Here is a 15,028-nt window from a genome sequence, read left to right as displayed (position 1 = left end):
GTCAAAGCACAACTGTATGTGATTATGGGCTATATAAGAAATAAATATTGTTGTTGTTGTTATTGTAGACCACATATATCATCAATATAAGATAAATAAATTTAGCTTATTTTATCCAATTCAAGCCGTTATACAATATAATGATCACCCAAACAATATAATGAAAAACAAAATATTAATTGAAATGTCCATTTTAACTGTTATATATACTCTGCTTCAGTCGTCAATATCGGCAAGCACTCAGTGACTCTCACTCAGTACTAGCATTCAGTCCTAAAATATTCACAGGATCGGCTTCCAAATACTATAAAATATAAAAGTGGTCTGAAGCCACAGTGCCTGGGCAAGACACTTAACCCTCAGTGTCTCCAGGGTGACTGTCCCTGTCGCTACTGATTGTAAGATGTTCTTAAAATGTCATGAATATAAATTTATGATCATTTTAATAGTTATCAGTGGCAGAGTAATTAATGACATTCCATCAAATATTGATGGCAGAAGTGACAAATTCCTAAATTCCTTTGACCTAAAATTAATTGATTCGACCAGTAAATTAAAATTATACATTAGAGCCACAATAAACCATAAATGTTACTTTTTATACTGAAGTACACTTGAAGACAAATACCTTTGTAATTTTTACTCAAGCGGATATTTAAATGGAGGACTTTTTCTGTAGTAAAATTTTACCTTGTGTGACTCAAATTTTACTCAACTACATGGTTTGTGAACTTCATACACCACTGCTGATCTGTCATCATAAAACACACACACACACACACACACAGAAAGAAATGGGTTCAAGTTAAATATACTCCTGCATTCTAAAATCTGCTACAAATCAGCATGAAACACTTTCTTAAAAAAAATAAAAAATCAGCTCACCTCACCTAGCACACTGTGCTTTATATTGCTGGAAGCTCAGAGGGAAGAATAATCCCCTGTAAAATGCTGTGGATCATGTTGTGGAAAACAGTTCTGTGATAGGTTTCACGTACTCCGCAAAAATATCCGAGGTGAAGAGAGTGGTGACATTTTGGATCACTGTAATTCTAAAAAATCTCTTCCACCAGCCAGGCTGACAGAAGTACTTTGGAACAGCGGCAATGCGGCACCCCTCAGAGAGAAATGAATCTGAGAGGATGGTTTCACAAAAATATCAAAACTTGCATGTGCCCTTCTTTACTACTGGATCCTATTTCTTCGTCATGTCATCTAACATCAGCTTCTCTCTCTTAACCATGTCTCTCCATCTTGTTAATGTTACCTCATGGGTGTAGATCGCCCCCACCACAGGGCACGGATCAATCAGTAGGCTGGAGAAGGAGAGGTGAAGAAAAGCAAGTAAATCTAATTATTCAGTCTCCAACATGGGGGGATCACCAAGAAGCTCGTGCCACACTGGAATGGTGGAAAAGAAGAGATGAGAACACATGGTGGATAAAGTGTGAGATCTAGAGTAGGGTGGAGAAATATTGAGTGACTATCAGATATCAGAAGCTAGACAGAGATGAGATATTTAGGGATGAGCTAAAAAGAGCTGAAATGAGCCAAAGACTTAGAAACTTAAAGCAAATTTATTCGCCACACTTCTAGATTTTTATAAACTGAAGTGAGCGAATGGAGACAGACTTGAAACTTAAAAAAAAAACTCAGGCAATACAGGGCACACAAAGAAGCAAATCTGATGACCCAGTTCACCTAAAATGTCTACATAAATATCATTAATTTATCACCCTGTCCAATTCACAACCCATTTGCTCTAGGTCATTAGAGCTACTAGACGCTAGGCTTCAGAAAGCTTTTAAACTGTCCTTTGGAACGCACTCCCAGAGCCTCCTGCCTGACCATGAACGAATTCAAGATTCCCCTTTGCTGGCCTCATAAGGACATTAACCGGTACACAACAGTCCTGATGATCTTTAGCAGACTTGCATCAAAATAAACTATATTTACCTGTCATATTTTAACCCCCCAAGCACATTACAGACAAATCCGTGTGCAATAAACGAGTTTGCTCAACAACAGAGGGCCATAAAGTTAGAAGATCTGTAAATAGAATATCATTGTGACAGCTAGCTATAAAATACCATCAAAAGAATTGATGTCCAGGGATTGCCTGCAAGATGGAAAACGACCCCAAGAGATTACATTTTCATGTGGTTGTATAACTGCATTTTCTCATGAGTACTAAACACTAATTTCATTACTGCAAGAATAATGCATGAACCCACATTTTAAGCAACCTCAGTTTAGCCAACCTTGTATTTATACGTTTCGAAAAAATATTAAAGGTCAATTTTCTCTGCATGGATACCAGGCTATTAAAAGTGGAGCAGATGGGTGATGGCTGCAGGATGGATGACCTAAACCCCTCCAGCAAGTCCATTTTGCCAGCCTTACTGACATGAGCCTGACCTTTGCAGCAACTCAAACTGACATTTACCGTGACCCAGATCATGTAAAAAGCATGGCAACATTTCAAGATGCTGCTGGGACCAGACTGAGTGGAGATAACTGTACAGAAAGGTGACAAGAGAGACTGAACACACCAATTAAACGTTCATAGTGACAAGCAAAATTACAAGCTACTCCTTCCGTAAGGTTCCGTAAGGTTCACTAAGAAACATGCGAGACCATGTTTCAGTGCAAGAAAGTTTGTACCACAGTTTAGTGTGCTTTAGAGTGGTCAAAATACAGCATTCCAAATTGAACTCTCGCTTTTTGGGTTGTAGAGTAAAAACCAGACATCCAGTGAAAGTGGTGTTCTTGCCACGGGTTCAGCTCAAAAAGTAGATCAAGTAGTTTCAGATTTGGAGCCCTAGGCAAGATTTCAGGTGGCATCGCAGTAAATTCCACTGCAAGTGTAGATATACAAGAAACTGAATAACTTTGTCTTCGAAATTCTTTTATTTGAATAAACCAGTAGCAAATTGAAAATACAAAAAAATATAAACTTGAGCTTGTTGACGCGTCAAAAAATGACCCTCCCCACAAGTAGCAGGTAAAGGCTATTTAGAAGGAGGGCTTTCAAGTTTTGAAGACAGGTAAGGAGTGACATTCCACAGTGTTGGCTTCAGAGGAAAGTTACATATCCTTATTATTATTATAATTACTACTACTATTAAGACATCATTCATACCAACCAGTTTTAAGTACAAAGTTTTTTCTTCCTCCGTTTGTGGCGCCCACTGGATGGACCCTTAGCATTTGCCCATGCTGCCTACGCCACGGGGCGGCTCTGATTCCGCCGCATACCTCATTATCATAGTTAAGGAAACCCAGCCAGATTATAAACCAGCTAGTGATGACATCTTTTGTGTACTGCTAAATTTCTTTAGAATGATACTGATAAAAATGCAAAATGTAAAGTTTAAAACAGTAAAGTGGAAATACTGCTGTGCAATGTTAGTTTCCCTTGTGCACTTACAGTATTGAACCTCTTGTGGGCTTACTCAACGTCCCTGCAAAAAACATTTAAGGGTTTAGCATGTCTATTTTGCTATTATGATAATATGACTCATGCTCTATTGTAAAAGTATAATATAATTTGGCATTTATTAAATGACTTATTATTGTGAAAATGCAGGCACATCTCAAACAAGGGCTGAAATCTCAAAAACTTGAAATTGTGGTTTTAATTGTAATCAAACCTTTTGACCCAGGAGGAAAGTGCATGAGCCTTTCTCAAAAGCTTCAGTGTGAAGGGTCATTATTCTGTTATTGTCTGGGCAATGACTAGTCCAATCTATAAGCCATTCTGTAATCCATTTACTTTGATATTTAGGGTCATCCAACTTAAACTTAGATTGTTGCATTGCTGCATTTAATAATCCTTATTGTACGTCTTTAGGCATCTAAGGTGAAAAAAAACTTTTATCCATATCTACTTCCAATGTTATGCATATTTTAAAGTTATGTGAAGTTTGGAGAACTATTATATGTGACCATGAGTATGGAGAAAGGAGTGTGTCTGTATGTGTGTGTGACTTGCCTGTGTGGGAGGGTGTGTGGGAAGTTGATGGATGTTTTTTTTTTTTGGCCTCTAGTCACAGGGCTGGGGATTTGAAGAAGTGTTTAATTTTTTTGGAAGACAGACAATGCAATTAACAGTCCTCATGCTGTGAGAAAAAGACATGGCGGTAAAAGGAAAGACATGCTTGTGTGTGTGTGTGTGTGTGTGTGTCTGTTTTGTTCATGCGTGCATGTATGTGAGTTGAAATATTCATTAAATATTCATCTCCATCACCACACACACACAGACATGCCGGCCAGAAAGATCCATTCCTCTGTTACCTTTATAGTAACAACAGGTCTCACACACATACACACACACACACACACACACACTTACATAAACACCATCAGACAAATATACCCATGTATCCCTCACCTCTGAACTCCGTAATCTTGCCACTATTGGAATTCCTTGGGCATCTGTGCTTCTTCTCGCAACCTGTTACTTTAGAAACGGTGGCCAAGAGAAGTGTTGCCCTCCTGCCCGATGTCTCCTCCCGTCCATCCCTCTCTCCTTCCACAACCTCGCCTTTTAGGAAAGCATCACAGAGTAGACAGCCACCAATATCTCTGGATCTCACCTTTTAAAATACCCACTAAAATGTAGGTGCATACAGTGGTTGTGTACAGAACTACAGATGTGTTTGAGTCGTGTTAAAAGATACCAGATTGCTTCAGCTCAAAATCACCCAAAAACGTGGAAATTGAACTGAACTGTATTTATTCATAAACATAATTCATGAACATTTTCACATGTTCGGCCTGGTGGGAAAATCAAACTGTACAGACTGACTTTGTTTCTCAGAAGTCTAAACAGAACAAAAATGTAAAATAGCCCCTTGCAATTACTTGAGATAAGGGCTTAAAGGTAATATAAAATCAGGAGGAACATGCTCTGATTTCCACTCCACAGCACTGTCTCAGGTAAGGCTGAGATTCAGATGTGACTTTGCTTCAAAGAGCAAAGAGGTGCAGGGATTTTCAACACACACACACACACACACACACACACACACACACACACACACGAAGAACACAACGTGTAAAAAGGACAAGGTGACAGAGACAAAAAAGAAAGGCAGCAACTGTGAGAAGTCCCACTTTTGAAAAGCAAGGCGTATAAGTGAGATGATTTTCTTAGAACTGTTCTCTCCTTCCCCCTTCCTGTCCTCCCAACATGCACCTGTTCTGTTTTGCATTTGGCTTTTCGGGCATGAACAGAGAACAATTCTTTATTCCCGGTCACAACCAGTCAATTACCCAAACCACTGGGCCTTCTACTGTTAGCCAGCCAGGATTGCTCAGCATCCATCAGGAACCCCAGTGAGAGCAGAGCTCACTATAACCAACCTGGTTATATCCGTCATGCATAGCAATGGCATGGAAACATTTACATTTCAAAAACGTCCCAGGCTGGCAGACCTTACAGAACACTGGTTAAAGGCACGCCAATATGGACTGAACGACCCATAATCTACAGACAAACCTGTGTATGGTGGACTGGAACAAATGAACATAATTTAACAACCTGCCAAACCCTGAATTCATAAACCTGCACACACACAGAAAGACACGTGTGGGCATGCACATATAATCACACACTTGGTAGAAACAGCATTTTCAGATCATCTAATGTGCCAAGTCAAATGTTACCACCAAAATACACAAAAGTAATAAAACGGTTACAGTAGGTGGGAGGAGGATCAACTGTGAGTGTAGCTTCAAACTGAAAAGTTCATTTATCAACAATTTCTTCCCCTCAGCAACCCCAATATTAGGGCTGTTCCGTTCCTCTTTTGGACTCCTTGCAGGAGGTGGTTTCGGCTCAGTATTGATTAGATGTTGTATATTATTACAGTAATTACTGCCGGTGCCTCAGCTCTAATTAGGTTTAATTAAACTGAGTTCAGTATTTCACCCAAACTGACAGAATAGAGGGAGAACATCATATACTGATGAAAGAGCGCATCTGATGCATCTTCACCGAGAACGTACATTTTTACAGAGAGACACTGCCACCAGTTCCTTTCAAAACCTAAAACATACATGCCTGATCTAAACGCTCATTGTTATGCAAATGCATGTAGATTAATGGCTGAAATATTTAACAAATTCCTGTCATATTGGGATGAAGTGTGTTTTTTTCTGTAGAAACATTTTTGCCATGTGCATAACACGTCTGGTAATTGTCATGTACTCGAGCTGACACATTGAAAAAAGGCTAAACTTCAACAAATTGAAGTGATCTGCCACACCTAATATTTTAGCATTGCCGTAATGTGAAAAAAACAGGTAACCGCAGAATTCCAACGATGCTCCATAAAACAACCATACTATGCACATCCTACACTTTCTGCACCTTATTAATTTTATTATATAGACTGATCAGGGGTACAAGTAGGCTGATGATTGTTGCTCGGCTACATTTTATGCCACCCCTTTACAGTAAATATTTACGCATCCATTGCTTCTTTTTATTTCTCCATCATTCCATTCACACCCTTCCATTTTATATTCGGAATTAAAAAAAAAAGATTCTGCAGCAGTGCACTATTTTAGTTCCTCTGTGAATTCATTCCACTTTTAATTCTTTTTAACTGTCTTGCTTTTTTCTAGTTCACCTTGTATCTCCACAGGCTACTGTCCATCTGCTCTATGTTGTTTGTGTGCCACCCACTACCTCCTTATTAAAAGGGTCAGTTTTTGATACATTTTTAATGCTGGATCATTGCCAATGAAGCATTTCACACTCTTGCCTTCTCTACGTTAGACGGCGTAAGTCCTGAAGGTTTTTGCTGAACACCTTCTTATTGTTCGGTCATCTTAATGAGCATCTCATGACACTTCTATTGATGATGACAGTAGTGAACAAAGCTACAAAAATAGTAAATGTTTTTCTTGCGTTGGATTCTTCAATCTCCTCCATCTAAAGCCCCATCCACACAAGAAAGATTTTCTCTAAAACTTAAACATTTCTATCCGATCTGGCCTTGCGTCCACAAGGAAAAAGCATTTCAGGAGTCCCAGAATGGTTATTTTCTGAAACTGTGTCCAGTGTGAATTCCTTTTTTCAGTGTATCCGTGTGGAAAACGCTGACCTTCAACCTGACCTATGACCCCAAACGTGTCACACATACAACAATGGCAGATAACACGGTTGTGGTTGCGCTGCAGCAGCTGCTGAACCTAATAAACCAACTACAACAAATTCTCTCTATGGCCCACATTTCTAATGAGAAGTCAAGACTGGAGCACAAAGGCGTGTTCCGCCAGTTTAACACACCGCAGAGGAGAACTGGACGTGTAAGACGGGGTGTACTTTGGGGTGCCACTTACAGGTATGGAGGGGGGTCAAAACGGCACTTTGTCTCAGTGAGGACGACAACATTTCAGATTATGCTCCTTTGTGGTCGCAAGTTTTTTAGACACAGAAAACCCATTTAAGGGAAATTCATTCTCGTGTGGATGGGACAATAGACTCCGTAACCACCACAGAGTTGGTGTCCAAACTATTGAGTGGTAGTGTACATGAATTTCATCTGTCCCGCTGAGAAGGCATTCAAGACATTCTAGGGTTCATTAGAAAGAGCACAGTAATTAACACTTCAACAACTTGCATGCAGACTACCACCCAAATTTGGCAACATGTTGAGGAATTTCTATAGAACAGACTGCATAGCACACATCGAACAAGAACTGTGCTTCATTAAAATGTGCCCTAATTGGACAGCAATTAACCACAAAGTCTTCTGCCGCTTCTGAAATTTTCCTGCGGTGTCAGTTATGCCGTTGGCTAAAAGCTATTGATTTGCCCAACTTCCAGAATGTTCGGCAAGAGTCATTCTGATGAAAGCCAGTGGTGGGCTGAAAATGATGGGGGGGATGAAGGGTGAAGAGGGGCTAGCATTTAGTGTGCAGAACAAAAAGACTTTCGTTTTGCCCGCTACAGACGGGTACACTTTCATTTGCATGGGCCAACTCAGCAAGGCTGCGAATGAAAGAGCAGATTTAAGAGTTAGCCTGGGGCCAATGTCTTAGCACGCTGCTACTGAAATAGATTTAAAGGTTGTGACCGAAAGGTGGACGGAAGCGAGGGTGGGCTGGCTGTGAGTCGAGCTGCTTCATGTGTGAGAGAGGGCGCATGGTGTGTGAAAGTAAAGGCGAATTCTTGGAGTGACGTGACCCGGTTTTAACTGAGCGGGTGCTCTGACGAACGCCTTCCTTCTCAAATGTGCCACTTCAGACAGTCTGGGTATCACGATCATGTTAGGTTCCGATATAGGAACGCTCCTGGGAGGGGCGAAGTGACACGAGAGGCTATTGCTAATGGGCTGTTATAGGAGCTGGATGGCGGGCCGACGAGGTCGTGTGCTTGCACAGTGAGGAAAATCTCTATTCTTATGGGTCAAAGCGGAGGATGGAACACTATACAACCTACTCATGGGAGCTCATTAGATGGGATGCACTGACCACAAGGAAAGAGCAGGGTGAGACAGATAGATAAGAAAGAGCCTGCAACGAATGCCCAGAGGGGATGAACTTGTTTAAAATGAATCACCTGCACACTCCGTCATTGAGGTTTCGGGTGTGGCTGGGCTACTAACTACAGCTGCCAATCGATAAATAAAAATGAATTAATTGCAAAATTTGCGGTGAAGTAATTACGATTAACCACGATGATCCTGATTTCCCTTGTCTAATAAATCTAAAAAAAAAATGTGTGTCGTTGGAATCGGCACTGAAACTCCTTCAGTGATCATCGTAATCTTTACGTAGGGTCTAGCTCTGGCTAAGATGAATTTCACATCTGTATCGTGGGTCGGACATGTTATTCAATATTCATAAATTAATTACAATGATTCATGTGATAAGTGTTTTTTATTAGCAAAAACAAAATAGAAGACACAAAATTGTGAAATAACACATGTACATTTATGTGAAAAAAGGAAACAAGGCAAAAAATTTAACATTTGCATCTCTTTTTTTTTTTTGCAGTGATGGCAGCATTTCCTCTCTCCACCACCTTAACTTGGACAACGTGGATGGTTGTCCTGAAGTCCTGAAGGTTTATGCTGAACTTATCTTTCACACGTTAATGAGCGTCTCATGAAGCTGCTTTTGATGACAATAGTGAACAAAGCAGCCATGAAGGTAAAAGGAGGCGACTCTGAAAACACAGATTCATCAGACATCCTTCACTTTCTCCTGTTACAACAAATTCTGAATATGTTTCTTGCATTGGGTTCTTAAAATGGCCTCGCACTCCATAACCGCCACAGACTAGGTGCGTCCAAACTTTTGACTGGTACTGTGTACATACATTATCGTGGTATGTAGGGTTATGTGTGTGTGAGTGTTTCAGTGTGTGTGTGTTCTGTGGTAGAGCAATACAGAAACAGCCTCAAACTCCAGAGCTCAATTACTGTGGCTGTTTGCAGGGAAGTGGCCTCTTTAGATTTATGAGTGTGTGTATAATAGGAACTGAGCGGCTTCAGGTGCAGCAAGAACATCCAATCTCAGAGGCTACTTCACACCCATAAAACTCAGCACCCAATCTAAAACTCAGCAGTAAAATCTGAGGGCCCAATCTAAACCCTGCGCCAGTCAGTATCCGATCGACACCCATACGGCAAACCGTTAAAATGAGCATTCAATCTACCGAGCGGTCGCTGCAGAACTGCGCCAAAGAAAACTTTTCCCTAACATTATAGAACCAGCGAACTGAAAATATGTCCTGTATTCAAGAGAAAATGCTACATAACTGTATATCTTCATTATACTATGGGTCGTAGTAGCCTAGTGGGAGGCCAACCTGCATATAAATCCCACCATTGCCCTGGATTCCCTGGGAGCTATGCCTGTAACTGGATGGGGAGATTATTTCATTTTTTTGTGGAGTAAGAGCAAGTTAGATGAGTTTTGGAGAGACTCTTGAAGACAGAGAGAAAAAGCGCTGCTCTGGCTGCTAGGTTGTTCCACCATCAGGGCACTACAGATGAGAGCAGTGCGGACTGAAATTGCCTTGTGTACAGCACAAGCCTTTCACCCAGAGTGTCTCAGAGCTTTGGTATTTGTTTGTTTCATTAATTTTCTGACTTTAGTATTCCGAAATGCTTCCCTGGCCATTCGTTTTGTGTGTATGATATTTATGTAAAAATGGGCTCAGTTTGATTTCTTAACAAAAGCTACAAAAATGGAAATGCTTACATGTGGTTGATGAAGTAAGTGGTAGATATCAGGTTTTAAAAAAAATGTTATTGCATTTATGGTGTAAAACAAGCATGTGTGTGAGTGTCAGGGGTTTAAAATTGTACAGGCCGGAGACCTGTGATGGACAACATCTCGAATACTGAGCTCAGCTTCCAGTTATGATCCAGGTACCATCGAAATGATCAGAATAATATTTTTCCCCAAATGATCAGCTTGCTTCCAGCCATCTCGGTTCCATCAGGCTCTTAATATATTTTTCTCTCCTTCCGGAGAAATATGAGTCGACTCCTCTCCCCTGGACACTTGTGATAAATCTCACTCGCCCTCACTCCAAGGTGCACCAAAAGGAAAAAAATCAATGGCTAATTTGGGCACATCACTTCGTGGGCCCAAGAGTGTGTGCTCACATGAACAGTTCTGCTTGAGTGTGTGTGGTCTTTAATGCCTGATAGTCACTAGAATACGTGATTACTCTGCACGACGAATTGAAAAGTGAACATTTAAGTGGTACCAGCATTTAACAAGTTAAGATCAAATTACTGAAAATGGCATCTCATGCAGCAAATTCATTCGACTTACCCATTAGCATCTAGGCGGTAAGAGACGGGAAGTGCGGAACAGAGAGCGCACCGCCCTTCACGCGACAGGGTAACGGCCAGGAATGCTTGCTTAAGCATTTCCCCTTCAGAGACAACAAATAAATTACCACAAGAACACTCCGCCCACTTACATTGGCCTCCGTGGGTAATTTCGACACAGGCGGGAGTCGAATAAAGAGGAGCGGTTCTCCGTCCCATTCCCCTCGCGTCCATGCTGCACTTCCAGTAATATTCCTGTTGCTGCTACCTAAGTCACTTCGAGGAGTTCAGGAAGACTCGATGGTGCTACAGAAATGGCCATGTGCATCCTCCAAACACTGACATTGGAGAACAGACACAAGGCAGAATGACTTGCGAGCAAAAATCCAACATTTTCCAAAAACTAAATTGTTAAAGAACAACTGAACTGTTGAAAAACTGACAGCTCAAAATATGCTTCTTTTATATTTTGATTTGTTGTAATGCTCTTTTAAAATAAAAGTTTGCTAAATATACTATGTATACAATTAACAAAAGTAATAAACAATAGTGACATGTCAACATTTTATTAAAATGTATATGCTAAATGCAATGCTGCCCAGTTGGGAGGTTTCCAAATTTTGGGAGGTTTCCAAATTCATTTTGAATTCTGTTTTTTTGGTTTTTATAAAAGCTTTGTTTGGGCAAAGAAAAATTGGTCCAGTTGTAAGAAGAGAACCTTAAATAATTATATAATCAAATGGCTGCATGTTGGTTGTTTTTTCATATTTTCTGTATGTTTTATATAGGGTAAATTTGTCTTTAAATTAGAGGTGGGCATAGATTAATTTTCTTAATCTAGATTAATCTCACTGTAGTCTTGGAATTAATTTTAGATTAATCTATAGCAATCTAAATTCATCTAGATTAATCTATAGCAATCTAAATTCATCTAGATTAATCTTAAAAATACATTTTCCCTGAAGCAAACCCGGCGGCTTCATAGCTGCATCCGTGTTTCCACGGATTTCTAGGGCTGTGCGATTCATTACTCACCCGGGTTAATTGCCCGGATCCTTTAAATGACTCAAGAGTCACGAATCTGAGGTCTCCATTGAACCGAATCCTTCGAGTCCTAACTACACCATGTCTAAATTGTAAACTCCAATATATTGGCTAGCATGAGTCCGGTTGTAGAGGAAGTTAACCACCAGGTCGCTAACCCGCTCTCTGATCCGGGTGCGTACTGATTCAAGTGACTCAAGTGACTCAAGTGACTCACGCACCCGGATCAGAGAGCGGGTTAGCGCTCCACTCAAGTGACTCAAGTGACTCACACACCTGGATCAGTTTAGTGAGTGACTCAGAGGGAGCCGAATCCTAAAAAGGATCCGAGTATTACAGCTCTAGTAATTTCACAGTTCGAAGACTCGTTCTCGCCCCCTACAGTGCAGGTATACATCCGCTAGGTATACATCCGCGCTACAAAATAAAAAATAAAGATCTTTAGGAAATAAGAAACTAAAAGACACAAGAAAGAAGAAATATACTTATAAATCTAGTGTAACCATTTAACTCCGGCACAATAGCTTGCGTAGTATAGACCCAGCTCCCAACCCAACTTTGTGAATAGATTAATGGCGATATTTTTATCGCCCGATATGAGTCTCACGTTAACGCAGCACGTTAACGCCGATAACGGCCCACCACTACTTTAAAGGCTGTTACAGCTCTGGCAATCCAAATTCCATACTTTTTTTTGGTAGTTTCTGAGAATTGTTGGCTGCATCTGGCAAATGAGAGCGTAGTGTTGAATTAATATACATCATTAACCTTGCTGAGCATCAGTAGAGTCTTTGTGCTTGAGTGGTCACCGCACTTTTTGTGGGCTGGTGCAGCACTGGACTAGTGGAGTGGAGTTCCAAGGATGTTGTGTCACTAGATCATAGCAGAAGGCTATTGATTTAATATCAGGCCAACCTGGCCGAGACAGTAAATAATTCTGCTGCCTGAGTGGGCACTGCCTCCGATCACACGCCGCACTCAGCTATGAACAGAAAGCGAGGAGAGCCTTGACATTTTTCACACCCAAGGCTCTGAAGCTATGGTTTTTGAGTGTGTGTGTGTGTGTGTGTGTGTGTCTGTGTGTGTGGGTGTGTGTGTCTATATGTATATGTGTGTTTGTACTATAAGTGAAGCTTGCAAAGAAAAGTGGCTTTGTGTAAGACATAATAAGACGTGCTTTACTGCTGACAACCATAATATATGTCTTACTGGCTCTTAAATAGAGTTCTCCTCTACACTACTTAAGTGGATGATGAGGCCAAGAATCTACATTGAGCTGTGAGATATTCTAAACCATACACCCCAGTTTAAATAATATGTATAAATAATATGTAATATACCACATGAGCCTTGTTTTATCTGTATTCGGTTTATTGAATCATCTGTTTGTTGTATGTAAATTCAGATTAAGTTTCAATCCAATGTATATGTGTAGAAACAGGGAGGGGAAAAAAAACATCAATTTCAGGGCTGTCCTGTTGGTCTTGTATAATAGTGAGCATTTATGTTCTCTGAGTAATGAGAGTTTAATGTATTGCTTGTCCATGTCTGTGCCCTACCAGGGAGCTCTGTACTATATTGCTGTGTCAATGGGAGCATTAAAACTGACCCAATGTGCAGAAATCAAGCTAATGAGCAAAGAGTCGAGCAGTTAATTTTCTCTGTCATGCTGGTTCTTTGTTGAAGCATTAGGCATTTGCTGGACGGTGCATTAAAGACACTGTTATTTATTTCTCAAATCGCAAAAGCTACCTTGCTGGAGCTGGAAATAACAACACTGTTTGTTTGTTGGAATAATGGCTGCGGTCTAATTGGACTAGTTGTTCTTGTGATGTTGTAGCTTGCTAATGCAGTGGTGGCCAAGCGGTTAATGAAAGTGAAATTCATTGTGAAACACTGCAGCGCAGCACACAGTGACACAACAAAGTGTGTCCTCTGCTTTTGGTTGCAGGTTCGAAACCCGAGCCGCCAAGGTGTCACAGAGGTGTCACTGAGCAAAGCACCGTCCCCACACACTGCTCCCCGGCGCCTGTCATGGCTGCCCACTGCTCTCTAAGGGTAATGGGTAAAAGCAGAGGACATATTTCGTTGTGTCACCGTGTGCTGCGCTGCAGTGTTTCACAGTTCCTTCACTTTCATTAAATAATGAGTGAAAACATTCTGGTTCTGGACCACAAGGATCCAGGCTTCGTATACCATACATATACAGTTGACCCATTAAAATGCTTTAATTAAAGAGCTGACAGGATGCATACTTGACCAAAGATGTCTGTATGGTGATCACACCCAAAGACCAGGGCTATTATGAATGTAGAGAATGGAGGAAGAAGAAGCCTCGGCTTTGTGACGTAAGTGGCTTTAACAATACAAACATAGGGAGATGGGGGGCTGTCAATCATCTCAGTGTAGTCCAAATTCCATAGAAAGCATAAATAGAGTGGTGGTCTGCAAGTTCCTCCTCTCTCAGTTACAGCTAACAAGAAATGTCTATGTATTTATTTCTGCAAATTCTCATGAACGGTTCCCATGTATTATTTAGTTTCATTTATCCATGATCAATTATTTGCTTCCTCTTGCGTTTCTTTAAATAATTCAATTAACATGCGCCGGTCGGTTCTTCCCTGTCGTGTTAATGCTTTGAGGAAATGCCATTAATCGAAATGTGTTGACATAAGCCAGACACCCGCTTTGTAAGCCTATCCACTTCAGCACAACGCAATCATTCTGCCCCGCTCTGCTAACAGCACACTTTAACACTAACTTTGTTTCCTGATCTAATGAGGCACAGCGTACCTCCGCTGCTAGACTAATGAACAGAAAGCCATCGTCCGGAACAGCGACTACTGAGCAGGCCGCATTACTCTGGGCACCGGCCCATCTGCTGTGGAGAGAAGAGAGAACAAGCGTACGCGCCCAGAGACACCTGTAGACCCCTCGCATGCAATATCTGTCTTTCTCTGAACACGTCCCAGTCCTTTCACTCAACAAGCAGGAAGCAGAAACGTTATGTCTGTGCCTTTTTCTACAGCAATGAGTACGAAAGGGAAACCCCATCCACCTTTACATGACATCTCATGCACTTTATTCAGCCTCTGACCAACAAGAGGTACGTCTGCTTTGGAAGGATAAGGCGACAGGATGGTGACCGTCATTTAATATGTTAAAGTCATGCATAAGGA

The 15,028-nt window shown here is 40.9% G+C and overlaps 1 protein-coding gene across 1 annotated transcript in view; it reads right to left on the bottom strand.

Moving 5' to 3' along the window:
• The window catches only part of schip1 (schwannomin interacting protein 1), a 217,226-nt gene that overhangs the window by 188,074 nt on the left and 14,124 nt on the right, over window positions 1-15,028 (bottom strand). The gene's annotated exons all lie outside the window — the stretch shown is intronic.

The sequence above is a fragment of the Denticeps clupeoides genome, chromosome 19, assembly GCF_900700375.1.
Source record: "Denticeps clupeoides chromosome 19, fDenClu1.1, whole genome shotgun sequence".
Classification (NCBI taxonomy): Eukaryota; Metazoa; Chordata; class Actinopteri; order Clupeiformes; family Denticipitidae; genus Denticeps; species Denticeps clupeoides.
This window is presented reverse-complemented; position numbering and strand designations above follow the sequence as displayed.